The sequence below is a fragment of the Nannospalax galili genome, unplaced genomic scaffold, assembly GCF_000622305.1.
Source record: "Nannospalax galili isolate Female #2095 unplaced genomic scaffold, S.galili_v1.0 scaffold1129, whole genome shotgun sequence".
In the NCBI taxonomy this organism is placed as follows: domain Eukaryota; kingdom Metazoa; phylum Chordata; class Mammalia; order Rodentia; family Spalacidae; genus Nannospalax; species Nannospalax galili.
Genome location: NW_008359461.1, coordinates 789840 through 804214, shown reverse-complemented (window position 1 = coordinate 804214; position 14375 = coordinate 789840). Strand labels below are relative to the sequence as shown.

Here is a 14375-nt window from a genome sequence, read left to right as displayed (position 1 = left end):
CTTCATTTGGGATTTGGGGCTAGTAGAATGAAAAATGAAAAATGTCTCTTTCTTTCTGAGTTAAGCCATTTTATTCAGTAAGATACCATCATTTCACAACCGATTAAAGTACTTGAGAATGTCTACTAAAAATAAGGCTAGTCATATACCAAAATTAAAAAAAAAAAAAAGCTTAACATATTACCTACTTCATTTGGGGCTAGTAGAATGAAAAATGAAAAATGTCTCTTTCTTTCTGAGTTAAGCCATTTTATTCAGTAAGATACCATCATTTCACAACCGATTAAAGTACTTGAGAATGTCTACTAAAATATCAGAATAAGGCTAGGGTAGAACTGCATTCTTACTGAAGAGCAGCCAAGAGTAAGCACCCCACGATCAATAATAAGCATGTACTAGGAAGTGTGAGCAGTCACCCTCCCTTACTCAGGATGAGCTAGTGCTCCCCCTACATACCAGCACAGTGAAGTTACAAGATCTTATGCAAAACAGGGTGTTTCTTAGTCAAAATTTTTAAAAACATGAAGACTTTTAATGTATCTATCAGAAAACAGAAACATAAGCATGTAACAGAAAACCTTGGTAATTTAAGTAGCCAGAAATCTAAGTAGACTATTTTACTTATATGTAACCATCTAGCAAGAGCCAAGACAGTCTGGGAGACACTTGTGTCTTCTTTAGGCTCTAAGACAATGGAAAGAAGTGACCCTAAGAAACGGAAATTTCCCCAGAGTCTCATGCTGGGAGACAGCCCAGTGGCAGCCAGAAGAGAAACCTGTCTCATACCACTCTGGCAACTTGTCAGGCCACCTTGAGGGAGAAACTGGAGCCCAACAAATGATGGGTCAGTGGTGGCAGGACTGCACCTCGATCAGGACCTCACGTCCTCTGCTTTAACCTAATCCTCATGTCAGGACACTGAAGTTGGACTAGGGGACGGACCTCTCTTATCTGTTCCTTTTCCTAGGATGGCCATATTGAATAAATCTCCTTTTTCTGCTTTTCACTGTTACTTGTCTGCCTAGCTGACCTGAAGACAGGTGGCTAACCCTACCTTGTTAGGATTTCCAGGGTCCAAGCTCTGACCCCAAGAACTCCAGTAACATAAAGATGACAATGCTCAGGGCTGAAGAGATGGCTCAGCAGTTAAGAACACTGTTCTAGCAGAAGACCCGGGTTTAAATCCCAGCACCCATATGGCAGCTAACAACTGTCTGCAACTCCAGTTCCAGGGACTCCGACAGCCTCTTCTGTCCTACACAGGCACTGCACGACATGGGTGCACCTACCTACATGCAGGCAATACACACATACACATAAAATAAAAATAATAAATAAAATATTTTTTAAAAAGATGTCAGTGCTCAGAAATCCATGACTAAAACTGCACAAGCCTTTCACATCATCTGCTTTCCACTTCTACCTGTCAGCAAGAAAACAGCAAAAGGGGGAAACTCACAGGAAAAGAACAAGGGGCTCACAGCTGGTAAACCAAATTCTTTCTACAAGCAGTAAGCCTTCTACTTAATTAAAAAAAAAAAAAAAAAAAAAGTGAGTCTAAGTGGCATTCCCTCCCCAGCACAACTCACCTCATTCCATCTCAAAGCCTGAAGTGAATTTCACTTCTGAGTCCAACTTGAGGCAATCTCTCAAAACCTAGATTAAAATAATTGCAAACTTTAGTAAAAGAGTTTTTTCTCAAATTTTGGAAAATATACAAAAGTAAAGGGGAAAAAATTAACTATAAATCAAATTCTAATCTAAAACTGTCTTTAATTTTATTCTCTTTATGTGAGGGTCTACACACTTAAATTTAGGATAACTAATAGCTACTCTCACAAAGAACAGATTCTTAAAACTGGCTATTCAACCCTCTAGAGAGACTGATTGCTATTCCAGGGCCACACCCAGCTCAGAATGTCCATGGAGGAACCCTGGATCAGGGCCTGTAAAAAGTCCCCCTAGGAGGCCTATGGGAACCCAGACCTCCCAAACACAACAAAGCGCTGTTCTGAAGCAGTGCTCCTCAGCAGGGTGGAGATTTCAAGGAGCATCTTGCAATATCTGGAGACACTGTAGGTCCTCACAAGCAAAAGAGGGAACATGCTATTGTCATTTAATTAGTACAAGGCAGCAATACTCCCAGCCCCACAGAAAGAACCACCAGTCCAACAGGGAAATAATGAGGCTGAGAAACCCCACTCAAAGCTATTTAGAAAGTCTATAATTCTAGGGGCTGGGGAGATAGCTCAGCTGGTGAAGCGCTTGCTACACCAACATAAGGCTCCGAATTCAATCTCCAGCACACATATAAAAGCCAGGCATGATGGCACATGCTTATAATTCCAGTGCTGGAGGAGTGGAGACAGGCTGATGGGCTCCCTAGCTAGCCAGCCAGCCTAGCCTAACCAGCAAGCCCCAGGTTCCAGAGACACCCCGTCTCAAACACCAAGCTGGAGAGTCTGAGGAACTGGGTTGACCTCTGGACTCTTATGAATGCACACACATGCACCCACATACACATGAACATACACACAAAGAAATCCTATGTTCTTAACCCTGCTCATTGGAGATAGACAAGCTCCTAATCACAGTCATAAAGAATTTTCTATGAAAGCTATGTTCCTATATCCTATTCATTAACACAATAGAGATTCATGCTCGATAGCAATGATTTGGAATAAATGTTCCATTTTTAAAAAAATAACTTCCCAAGCCAGGCGCAGTGGCACACACCTGTAGTCCCAGCACTTGGGAGGCAGAGGCAGGCGGATCTCTGTGAGTTCAAGGCCAGCTTGGTCTACATAATGAGTTCCAGGACAGCTGGGGCTACAGGGAGACCTGCTTCAAAAAGACAAAAAAAAAAAAACTTCCCAAGAAATGAATTTTAAGTTTGCTGAGATTAAGCATTACTTCAAGCTCTCTGCCCAATCACAAAATGGAAGCTAAGAAAAGAAAGAATGACCAGACCTAAGTTTCACTCACATGTATTCCCAATTCCTAGTGAGCAGGAAGGAAGTGCTTCCTTCAAGCCTGTCATCCTGGACATTTAAAGAGTCCTAGCCTTTAATAGCCAAAAGTAAAAACACTCCAAATCTTACTTTTTTCAAAGCAGGATTTACCCAGAGCCTACGGTGCCGAGCACCATGGTGTTACAGCAGAAGAGGGCTGGCTGGGGAAGGCCTGCAACCAACTTTCCTACACCACCACAGTAGGAAGGTACAACACTACACACAACCTCTGAGGGCAAAAGAACCTATGAAGGGCATTCATTCTAAGACCGAGAGAGCCCAGATGACAGACTTGCAATACGTTTTCACAGGAGTGGCCTGGAGCATACCACAGAATGGGAAAGGACGGCCATTAACACTCAAATGTTTTTGTTTGGTGATCTTAATCGTACTATAACTACCTAATTACATAAATGGAACATGCCTAGCAGCTGATTTGCACTAGTAAACCACTTAGGTACAAGGACAAACAAGCAAATTTTAGAGTCATGCAAAAGAATATGATTTATGAGCACACTTAGATTCCAACAGAATTACTCCCTTCCAACTGGACAAGGTTTCAGAATGTAGCACAACAGAACACACCTACTCTGATTCAAGACTGATTTATTCCCCCCAATCCTCAGTGATGCAAAGGAACTGTCCGAATCAGACTCAACCACTATAGCAGGCAGAGGTGAACAGAGACAGGCGCAATCCTCAGTGATGCAAAGGAACTGTCCGAATCAGACTCAACCACTATAGCCCTGTGCAACCCATGTGCCCTTGACAGCAGGCAGAGGTGAACAGAGACAGGCACTCACATCCCGAACAACAAAAGGTCTGGGTTCAAGGCAGAACCTGTGGCACTGGCAGGTGCTCCTGCCTACACTTGGGGTACGGGAACCAACTAGCTCGCCAGCAAGCTTCCCTGAGGGATGGGGGGGTGTCAACTGGGTAGATGTGTGTCAACTGGGTAGGTATGTGTCAACTGGATAGATGTGTGTCATGTGGGTGGGGCCAACACAGACACTAGAGTTTAGATGAGCCCACTGCACCTCCACTGTTGAAAGGCAAGCATGGGAAACAGGCCCATTAGGAGTCAGAGCAGGTCAAAGCCTACTTCCTGATAAAGGAGGGAAGGCAGCAACACCACAAAGAGCAGACACAGAGGTGACCAAGGAGGTTCAGAAACTGCGCTGCAGAATTCGGAATTTAACCCTTACCCTTCACTTTTCTGGAATTAAATTGGTCTTCAATCTCACAATAAAATTTCAAATATAAAATTTCTTTTTTTTTATTTTTTCCACTCTCAGCAGTAATACATTCATTTCCAAAAAAGAAAGGTTGTTCAATTTCCTGTCAGAAGCAATCCGGAGAAGGCCACCTACACTGTAAAAGCAGCAAGGAGAAAAATTGCTAAAGGAAAGCCTGCACTTGTGGGCGTGCACTAAATGCAATCTAACTACCACTCTGAGTTAAAAGCTCTTTTCCTTGATCATTCGGAGAAATAGGACAATTCGTATACTGCTAAAGAGAAGCTTGTCCTCCAGTCTAAGGCAAGCAAGACCTATGATGGAGTTTGGTCCCACCAGAGGAGGAAACCGGCCTGTACAATTAAATGTCACTTTCTGGACCTTGGAGAAAGAGCAGATTCTGTCAGACAGCTGATTGTAACGTTCTCACAGAAAGAAGGCTGTGATGACTATGACTCTCGACCTCACACTCCACCTGACATAAGTTCCTAGACTATCATCAACATGCTCCCAGTACATCCAATGCTAAAACCTTAACAACTAACCACTCAAACGTGACCATGTTCTTAGGAATCAGCTACAGCATCACAACATCTGCCCCTCTACTTCTGCCAAAGACAATCAACCAGCCCAGCATTTTTTAAAAAGTAAATTCAAAACCTAAGAGGCATGCTTAAAACTGAGATGTGGTGTGGTAAAAACAGAAACTGCTTTAACAACCCGGCAAACGGGAAAAAATAGCACACACAAAGTGACATTGTGACAGTAAAATGCCATTTTGGGTAAACCACACTTTCCATTCAAAGAAGCAGTTTCCACAAAAGCAAGACACAGGTGAATGGAATAAATAATGAGCACAGACAGAATGCATTAGTGAGAAGACTACAAATGTTGACAGATCAGCACCAAGGGAAGCCATTCTGGCAGGGCAGCTCCATCTGTCTCAAGGACAATCTATCAAATCTTCTAGATGGTTCGGTGATAAACTAACAAATCTGAGCTACCTAACAGGAAGGCTTTTGCTTTATTAAACAACTTCAGACCAACCTACGAGACGCCGAAACAGCAGAAAAAAACTATTTCCTTGGACCACTTGACCACAAGATGCTACCATGACAGTCAACATCTACAAGGGTGAGTACTTTCTACAGTTCTACAAAACTCACGACAGCTGTGACTATCAAAATTCAGAAGTTAGCTCTGATATAAAGACCATAATCTACTTCAGAGGCCACGTTTGTCTCCTCTTAAAGATCCCAACAATATCCATCATGGTAAATGGACCCAATCCAGAATCTTACACTGTGTTTAGACTTCTCTCATGAGCCCTACATCCATCTGGGCAAGCGCTCACTTTCCCCGGCTCTCATAATCATGACTAGCATGAGTATTCCTAGTCAATTTGTTCACTGTTTCCCTCATCTTTATTTGTCTCATATTCTCTCATAACTGGGCTCAAGATACAAGTTTTCAACAAGAATACTCTAGAGGAGTCCTTTCACTAGACCATCAGGTGGTACACAATTTCTAGTACTGTCTGATTTGTTGTTAGGTCATACCACTTTAAGGCAGTATCTGTCAGATCTCACAGCTGTAAAGTTACAGTTTCTTCCTACTCATAACTGGAGTTTTATGGGATGCACTTTAGAACAACATGAATACTTTCTTAGCAAACTCTCATTCAGTACTGTTAGTGTCCATTGATCATTGCTGGCAAAATTACTCTTTGATGGTTGCCAGAAAGTAGTTTTCTAATCCAATAATGTCTACCATTTTGTAGGAAAATGGCATTTAAAAGCCACATTGGGGAGTCACTATGCTTTCTTAAACTGGATCAGTGCTATTTCCAGAACCTCCAAGGTAAGAGAATTAAGTATACACATGTACACACACACTTATTTCTGTATTTCTTGCTTTTTCTATGGATTTGCACTGAAAACCATGAGTTTTTACCTGTATCTTGAATTATTCTAATCTGACACCATGGGTTTGCAATCTGGGTGAACCACTGCCCAGTAAGAGTAATAAACCTGGTTCTCGCTAACCTTGATATATTTATTTATGGGATTCACTCCTCTACTGTGTGTCAGGTAGTGCCATCCCTACCTATGATCCAGTGAAGAAAAACAAAAGGTACTTTCTCTAACTAAAGGATAGTAAGAGGGAAACTAGCAAGACGAAAAGTTTTTAGACAAAAATCTCTACCTCAGCCACCTTACAGAAAAAGAAAAGTACACACACAAACAATCCTGAAACCCCACACTCACCTCTTATCAACAGAGACCATGAGACAGCCAAGCATTCAATCTGCCTGGCTGTTATGGGCCCTTCTTTATATGCTACATGTGATATGATGCCAATTTTTCAGATCTTAAATAGGCAATACTAAAAATACATTCATTATTCACAGATACACTCCCTTAAAAAGCAAGGTCTACAGTTCAGGACAGTAGTCGCCCCCAGAAGAAGGGAGGAGGATGCCATCAAGGAGAAGCACACATTCAAAGCACTGCTTGTGTTTTAGCAGGAAGGACAATGGACAGGAGAAAGGCAGGCAGGGTCCTGGACCTGGTGGCTTCTGGGGGGTCCTTTCGTGCTTCTGAACCATTTCCAGAAAAGTCTTTTAGGGTACAGAAAAATTCAGGTCCACAAATAGGAAAAATACCTCTCTGAAGTTAAGGAAACACAGCACAAAATGCAGGCTAATTTGATGCTACAACTGGAAGAGCAATGTGCACAAACTTTTTTAGAAATTTCTATTACATTCCACAGCCCACAGTCTGGTCCAACTCAGTTGTCAAATAAAATTTCCTCTCCGAAGACTGTGGTAAAATCTCATTACTAGATGTTTTTCTTTGCTTTGTTTTAAAATTGGGGAAAAGAAGACTAGCAACCAATCCATAAAACTGAAAACATAGCTTAGAATTTGAATGCTATAAAAGTGTTTAGTTCACAGGACAAACCATGAAACTGAGGCAAAATTTTAAGCCCTTTTAAAGAATCCATTCAATGGGATTCTAAGGCAGAACAACACTTCTCTAGAGAGAAAACTAGGCATTCTGGGACGTTTAAATCACTGTTACCTATGAGTATTTTAAAAATGTCTAAAAATTAGAAGGATGGAATTCCAAAGAAAGGAAGAAGGGGTTGGAGAAACAGCTCATTGGTTACGAGCACTGGCTGCCCTTGCAGAGGATCAGGGTTCAATTCCCAGCACCTACATGGCGCTAACAACTGTCCATAACTCTCTGTACCAGGGGATCCAATGCCCTCCTCTCACCTCCACAAGCATTTGCAAACATGGGATGTACTCACAGACATGCAGGCAAAATACTCATACACATATAATAAATAAAAATAAAAATAATTTTAAATCTCAGAAATAAGTGATTTTAACTGCATTTCAGTAGAAATATCTCCAGAGTCATTTAGTGTCATTAATAACTTGTATCACCCAGAAAAGCCTCTTGATCAGCACAAATGATTCTGCAACCTAAGTTCATCCTTTCTAAGACCATCTTCAAGGCAGAATTAAGTTCTTCTGTCGTTAATGGAGCACAAATTCAATCAAATAAATGGAAGCCTTCCTTCTACCCTACCCAGAGGAAAACATCTGCTGTGTCTCATTGCTTCTCTCATCCACCTTTCCCTTACCAAACAGGCAGTCTAGACCTAGGCCACACACCAGGGAGATGCTATGGAACCCAAGAAACAAAGGACTTGGGCAGGAGGGTACAAAAAATAAATCAAAACTCACATAATTTTATGTTGCAGTCTCAAACAATCTACTTGGTGCCAAAAAAAAAAAAATCAGAATTGTTCTTTGGTTATAATAAGTAGGTAAGGAACTAATTACAAAGAAAAAAAAAAAATCACACTAGCATCTGTGTACCGTGACCTCAGCAGACCACCAGAGAGTACCTGTTCCAGCTTCCCTCTGGCATAGGGACTGAGAAGACAGGGGATTGCCTGAGACCGCCCAGATCCTGCCTCCACGTGGTGCTATCAAAATGCCTGAAAGCAGGGCCGGGCATGGTGGAGCACACCTCTGATCCCAGCACTCTGGAGGCAGAGGCAGGCGGATCTCTCTGAGTTCAAGGCCAGCCTGGTCTACATAGTGAGTTCCAGGACAGCTGGGGCTACAGGGAGACCCTGTCTCAAAAAGACCAAAAAAAAAAGCCTGAAAGCAAATCCTGAATCCATCACTCTTGAGTTCAGCCTTGGCAGAAAAATGAGGAGGAACTCAATAGAGGGATGCTTTTGGAAGCCCTTGTCAAGAAATTCCAATGGACTCTCATATGAACATTTGAAATTTGCCCTGTTCTGACTTTTTTCTAGTTCCCTGTCTAGAACCTATAATGCTAAGTACTCTTGCCTTTACTTCTCCTTCGTTCACATCTCCTAAGCACCAGTCAAGGACTTTCTTTTCTCCCTACAGATAAGAGTTATGCAATTTGGGAGTCTTTTAGACAGACCCACTGAAGGCGTACCCCAATTGCCTCACCCTGTGTCCCTGTTCAGCATGGAAGAAGCCAGAGTGGTATATGTCCTGATTCCCTATCCACAAGTTGGGGTAACCTCTTCAGAGGATGGTGTGATAAGAATAGAAGGCAGGAACTGGCTAGGCAGTTAGTGTAAAAAGACCCCAAAGTGGCCAGTTTCTTGGCTAAAAGTCAAAATGTCCTTGGGCCTCTTAACAACATACTCCATTCCATAGGCCAAAAATGTCAAAAGTATTTGGGATCACTTATCTAATCCTTAAAAGATTTTAGGGTTCCTTCTTCAGAGAGGGGAATGTTAGAGTAGCAAAAAGAAGAGTAAATTAACTTATCAGAAAAAAAGTGATGGGGAGATATGGGAGGAGTTGGAGGGGAGGGAGTAGGCATGGTTTTGACCCAAACACCTTATATGCTTATATGTCTGTATGAAATTCTCAATAAATTATTTAAAAATAAAAACACTAGAATTTTTTAATGGATAAATTTAAAATATGACCATGCAACATAACGATGTCTATTTTTGTTGTTTAAGCCTTTTAAATTTTGTTTTTATATAAAAAGTGATCAAGTGCTAAGGAAATCAGCACCTGGCATTACAAAGATGAATGGGGGCTGGAGAGATGGCTCAGCAGTTAAGAGTGCTTCCAAAGGATCTGAGTTCAGTTCCTAGCACCCACATTGGGTGGTCCACAACCACCTATAACTCCAGCTTAGGGGATGTGACACTGTCTTCTGACCTCCTTAGGCCTCCTCACACATGTGACATATATACACAGACACGTATGCACACAAATGATTTTTTGAAGACAAGCTATTCTGAGGGATATCTGTACAAAGATGACAAAGTGAGCTTAAGTAATACCACTTGCCTTAATACCACTTTGAACATTAAAGGAGAATTAACCCAGATTAAAAACAAATTTTAAAATCTCAAAATAAAATCAAAAAGAGAAATCTTTATTATGTCAACTTGGAAAAGGAAACCCCCTGAAGCATACTAAGAGTGTTTTCAGAAGCACCTAGATAAACATATTTGGGTTAAAATGGATAGGGCTCTCACACTCTTTCTGAGGGAGGAACATCTAAGCTGGGCAAAGAGCATTTCATCCAAAAGGGTCAGGACAGGCAAATGCTGTATGGGAAGAAAGCACTTGGCTTACTGGAGAACCCAAACACAGCCAGTGGAACATCATGCCAAAGTAGACGCAGAGTTTCCAGATGTAACAGAGAAAGATCTAATCCTGTAGGGTTCTTAGTCTGATGTTGGGAGATCCTTCTCAGTGTCTCTTTGCATGTCTGCATGAACTCTTTTGTTCTGGACTAGCTTTTCAGCAGTGATGTGTGTCTGGAACAGCTTTGGGGAATGATATCCCCACAGAGCAAGTATCAAGCAAGCTTATATATATAAATATGAAGTATATATGAAAACAGTCGTTCCTTTTGGGGTGACGTGTCAAGCAGGCTCACTGCCCAATATAGAGCTATCTGTTCTCTAAACTCTGGGTATTGGGTTCTGGGTACCTCCCCAGGGAGTAACACAGGCACTGCAGATGCCCACAAGCGTGCCTTCACCTACTCTTCCTGCCAGAAAGGTCACTTTGGGTACTAAGGTGACAAGAAGACATATTAATAACAAGCTAGTGGCCTAAAAAGGTAAATGTATTTTTTAAAAGTGAGACCTTAATTTAATGACCACCACACTGAAAGCCGGAATCTGCATCTGTACAATGTTGCTGAGCACATAGCCAAAGGCAGTAAGTGGAAATTGCTGTCATACACAGGAAACAGATGGGGTGGATAACACAACCAGATAATCAACTGTCTCTCTCTTCCTTTCACTGGAACCTAACAAATGCGCAGTTAGTGACATAATAAAAACTAGAAAAGCAGAAGTTCCTAACAGAAAGCAGGACTTGCATATGCATCAGGGAGTGGCTAGACTCAAGTGGCAAAAAACTTTCCCAGTTCAGCAACACGTTCTCTTAGTCTCAAAATCAGTGCCACAGCCTCAACTAACAGAGTCATCTGTACTCTCAACAGCCAGGCAAGTCAGATCCTAACTGCGTGCCAATTATTTACTTTAAGAACTTACTACAATTCAAGCATTTCTTAAACAGCTGCCACATATAAGACTCTGAGCAAAGAAACCGGGATCTCCAAAAATTGTAACAACACTGACCTTCCTTTTCAACAGCTTACAAACTCACTCATAAGGAGTTAAAGCAGGGAATAATCCAAATCAAAGTGTAGGGAGATAGAACGTCAAGGACCACAGAAGAATGTAACGGTGAGCAGATCAATTCAGTGGGGAAACAAGAAGGACAAGAAGTTTCTAGCATGCAAGGCTGGAATACAGAAGGCAATGGGTTTGTTTGGCGGGGGGTGCACATGGTGTTTGGGTAAACTGAAAGCACAAGCCATGGGAAAATGTTTCAGATATCAAACAGTACCAAAAGGTGGCATGGAAACAGTGTTGCCAGCCAGAGAAGTTCTGTAGTGGCTCACTATCTACCTGATGCCTGTCATCGAGCACTGGCTGCCTCCTCCAGAAAGCAGTGAGTCAGAGATGCCCACAACATCACTTCTGGGATCAACCATCGCTGACTGCAAAGATGACCTTGATGGTCTTAGCATCCTGGGGCTGGAGAGATGGCTCAGCGGTTAAGAGAACTGGTTGCTCTTTCTTGCAGAGGACCCAAGTTCAATTACTAGCACCTCCATGGCAGCTAAAAACTGTTCATAACTCCAGTTCCAGGGAATCCAATGCCCTCTTCTGACCTCCGCAGGCATTGCATGACATGGGCAAACTTGCATACATGTACAACACATTTATACATATAAAATAAAATTAATTAAAAACATTTTTAAATCTCAACATACCAAGAGAATCAACTGCTTGCACAACAAGGCTTATCACTCAGAGTTGTCGCTGATGTATAAATAAGGTGAATACTTACTTCCAAACACATGGAGGCATCAAATAAGCTGGGAAGACTTGTATTTCTGTCAAGCCAACAAAGCATAAACAAGCACTTCTCAATGCAAAACAAGCTACAGTTCATAGTGGTGACTGTGAAAACTCAATTTTATGAGCATATATATAGTTCAGAACTTACAAACAGCACCAAAATTGAAAAATACCTTCAGCGAATTAAAGAATTGGCAATTAGCTTTTAGCTGTTTAATTCCATTTAGGCCATAAGCCAAGTTCATGAAGGAATTTGTCACATCTAGAAAGAACCCATTAAAAGCAGAACACAAGCCAGGCCAGGCAAGGAGGCACATGCCTATAATCACACCCAGCTCCCAGGAAGCTGTGGTTGATATGAGAATCAGAAGCTCCAACCCAGCCTGGCCTACAAGAGACTCTGCCTAAAAATTATTAAAACATAAAATAAACTAGCATCTTAAGAACTACCATGTGCCGGGCATGGTGGCACATACCTTTAATCCCAGTACTTGGGAGGCAGAGGCAGGTGGATCGCTGTGAGTTTGGGTTTGAGGCTAGCCTGGTCTACAGGGAGACTCTGTCTCAAAAAACACCAAAAACAAACAAAAAAACTATCATGTGAGGCCAGTGAGATAGCTCATCAAGTAAAGGCTTTTGCTGCCAAGCCTGATCATATGAGCTCCATCCCTGGGTCCCACACGGAGGAAAAAGAGAACACACCCCCATCTGTTGTCCTCTGCCCTCCATATGTGCAGCATGCCTACAACCCACACAAACACAAAATACATAAGTAAATGTAATGAATTTTTTTTAATCTGCAAAAGGGCTGGTGTGAGAACTCAAGTGGGTGGGTGCTGGCTGTGTAAGCATGAGGACATGAGTTTGAATCTCCGGTACCCACATAAAAAGTCAAGCAAGGCTATGATGCTTGCCAACACAGCACTGTGGGGTGGAGACAGGTGGAACCAGAAAGCTGGCTGGCCAGCGAGCCCAGCTCAAACACTGAACTTTCAGTTCCGGGAGACACCCAATTAAGGCTAAGATTGATAGACGGAGACACCCAACATCCTCCTCTGGCATCTTCATCCACATACATGGGTGCGCACATCCACATAGTCACATGCACATATCACACATACCTGACACATACACACCACTGTGCAATACATACTAAATTAAGAATTTAATAATTTTTCATTTTTAATTAAAATCCACAATATTAACTCGGCTGCCTCATATACTAAACATGCTTCATCATATACTGATGTAAGACGTACAAATGAGACGTGGTAGTGGCTTTTTTGGTTAAAAAACTGTCAGTAGAAAAGAAAGTCTGAGCACTGAATTAAGCAAATAATCCCAACAAATACAAAGCACAAGCAAGACAGTAAGAAGTACTCCATCCGCTGGAACCGAGAGGAGAGACGGAATGGCTGATGCTGAAGTGGAGCCATCCCACTGAGGAGCTCACACTAGCCGAACTACCAAAAGGTGTATTAAGGACTATCACAATCAGAACCATATGTGGGGGGTATGTACCAGACACACAAAAACACCAAAAAAAAAAAAGAACTTGTACCATTTTCAATGAACAATCACTCGATCTCAAAAGCAACTTCTCTCAAGGTTCCATTTAGCTGATCTTCGAAGTCACAAGCAGATCTTGAATACAGTCAAGGCATTGAAACATCACACAGGGGGTAAGTGCAGCAAAGAAACTTCAACTCTCATGGGCACACTGAAATCTGCCAATTTAATCTACCTTAAATACCTGTGGGTAAACGATGTGAATTTATCATGTGATATATCCTTTAAAAGAAACATTCCACTGGAGTTGGAAATGGCTCAGGGGTTAGGAGCAATGGTTGTTCTTTCAGAGGACCCAGGTTCGATTCCCAACACCCACATGGCAGCTAACAACTGTCCATAACTCCAGTTCCAAGGGAATCGGATACCTTCTTCTGACCTCCATGGGCATTGCATGACACCGGTACACTTACACACATGCAGACAATACATTCAAATGCATAAAATATATTTTAAAAAAAGAAACATTCCACAACAGCTTAACTCAAGATTCTCTATTCAATGAATTTAATAATACACCCCAATTCTAATAACTTTTTTTCAGACAAAGTCTCATGTAATGACTGACCACTTAGGTCAAATTTCTTTGTGAAACACTCTGGTTTCTAAAGTTTAACAAACTAATCTTGAACTGAGAAAAACACACACACCCAAGTCAACATTTCAAAGCACACAAGTAAATGAACAAAGAGAGCAGGGGAAGGGAGTCCATAGGGGTGTCCTTATACACTTACTTCGACTGCATCACGCACATGCAGCCAAATTACAAAACATGGCAAAAAAAGTCATGGAAAGAATTTTTCGGACAAACTATAATACAGTGTCCTCTTTTAGGTTAGTTGTAAAACTGGTCCCCGAGATCGCTTTAACTATCTTTCTCCTTATTGCTTATCTATCAGGGGAAAAAACTCAACAACAGGTAGCCTTGAATTAATGTCTACAGGGTCCCCTGCTACATTATTCAACAATAAACCTCAGGAACATCTAAAATAGCTTTTGCAATATCAGTTCTTATGATGGGGGCTGGCAGGATGGCTCAGTAAGTAGACACTTGCTGCCAAGCCTCATCACCTGAGTTCCATCCTCAGAACCA

At 41.8% G+C, this 14375-nt stretch overlaps 1 protein-coding gene across 10 annotated transcripts in view; it reads right to left on the bottom strand.

Annotated features, from left to right (window-relative positions):
- Sipa1l1 (signal induced proliferation associated 1 like 1) overlaps nucleotides 1-14375 on the bottom strand; it is a 315687-nt gene that overhangs the window by 248130 nt on the left and 53182 nt on the right. For 7 of the 10 annotated variants that reach the window (XM_029558705.1, XM_008823218.3, XM_029558713.1 and 4 more), the window contains one exon: nucleotides 1590-1656. The exons of the other annotated variants lie outside the window; for them this stretch is intronic. The gene's annotated coding sequence lies outside the window, so the exon portion shown is untranslated. The remainder of the gene's footprint in view (nucleotides 1-1589; nucleotides 1657-14375) is intronic. 10 annotated transcript variants of the gene reach the window in all.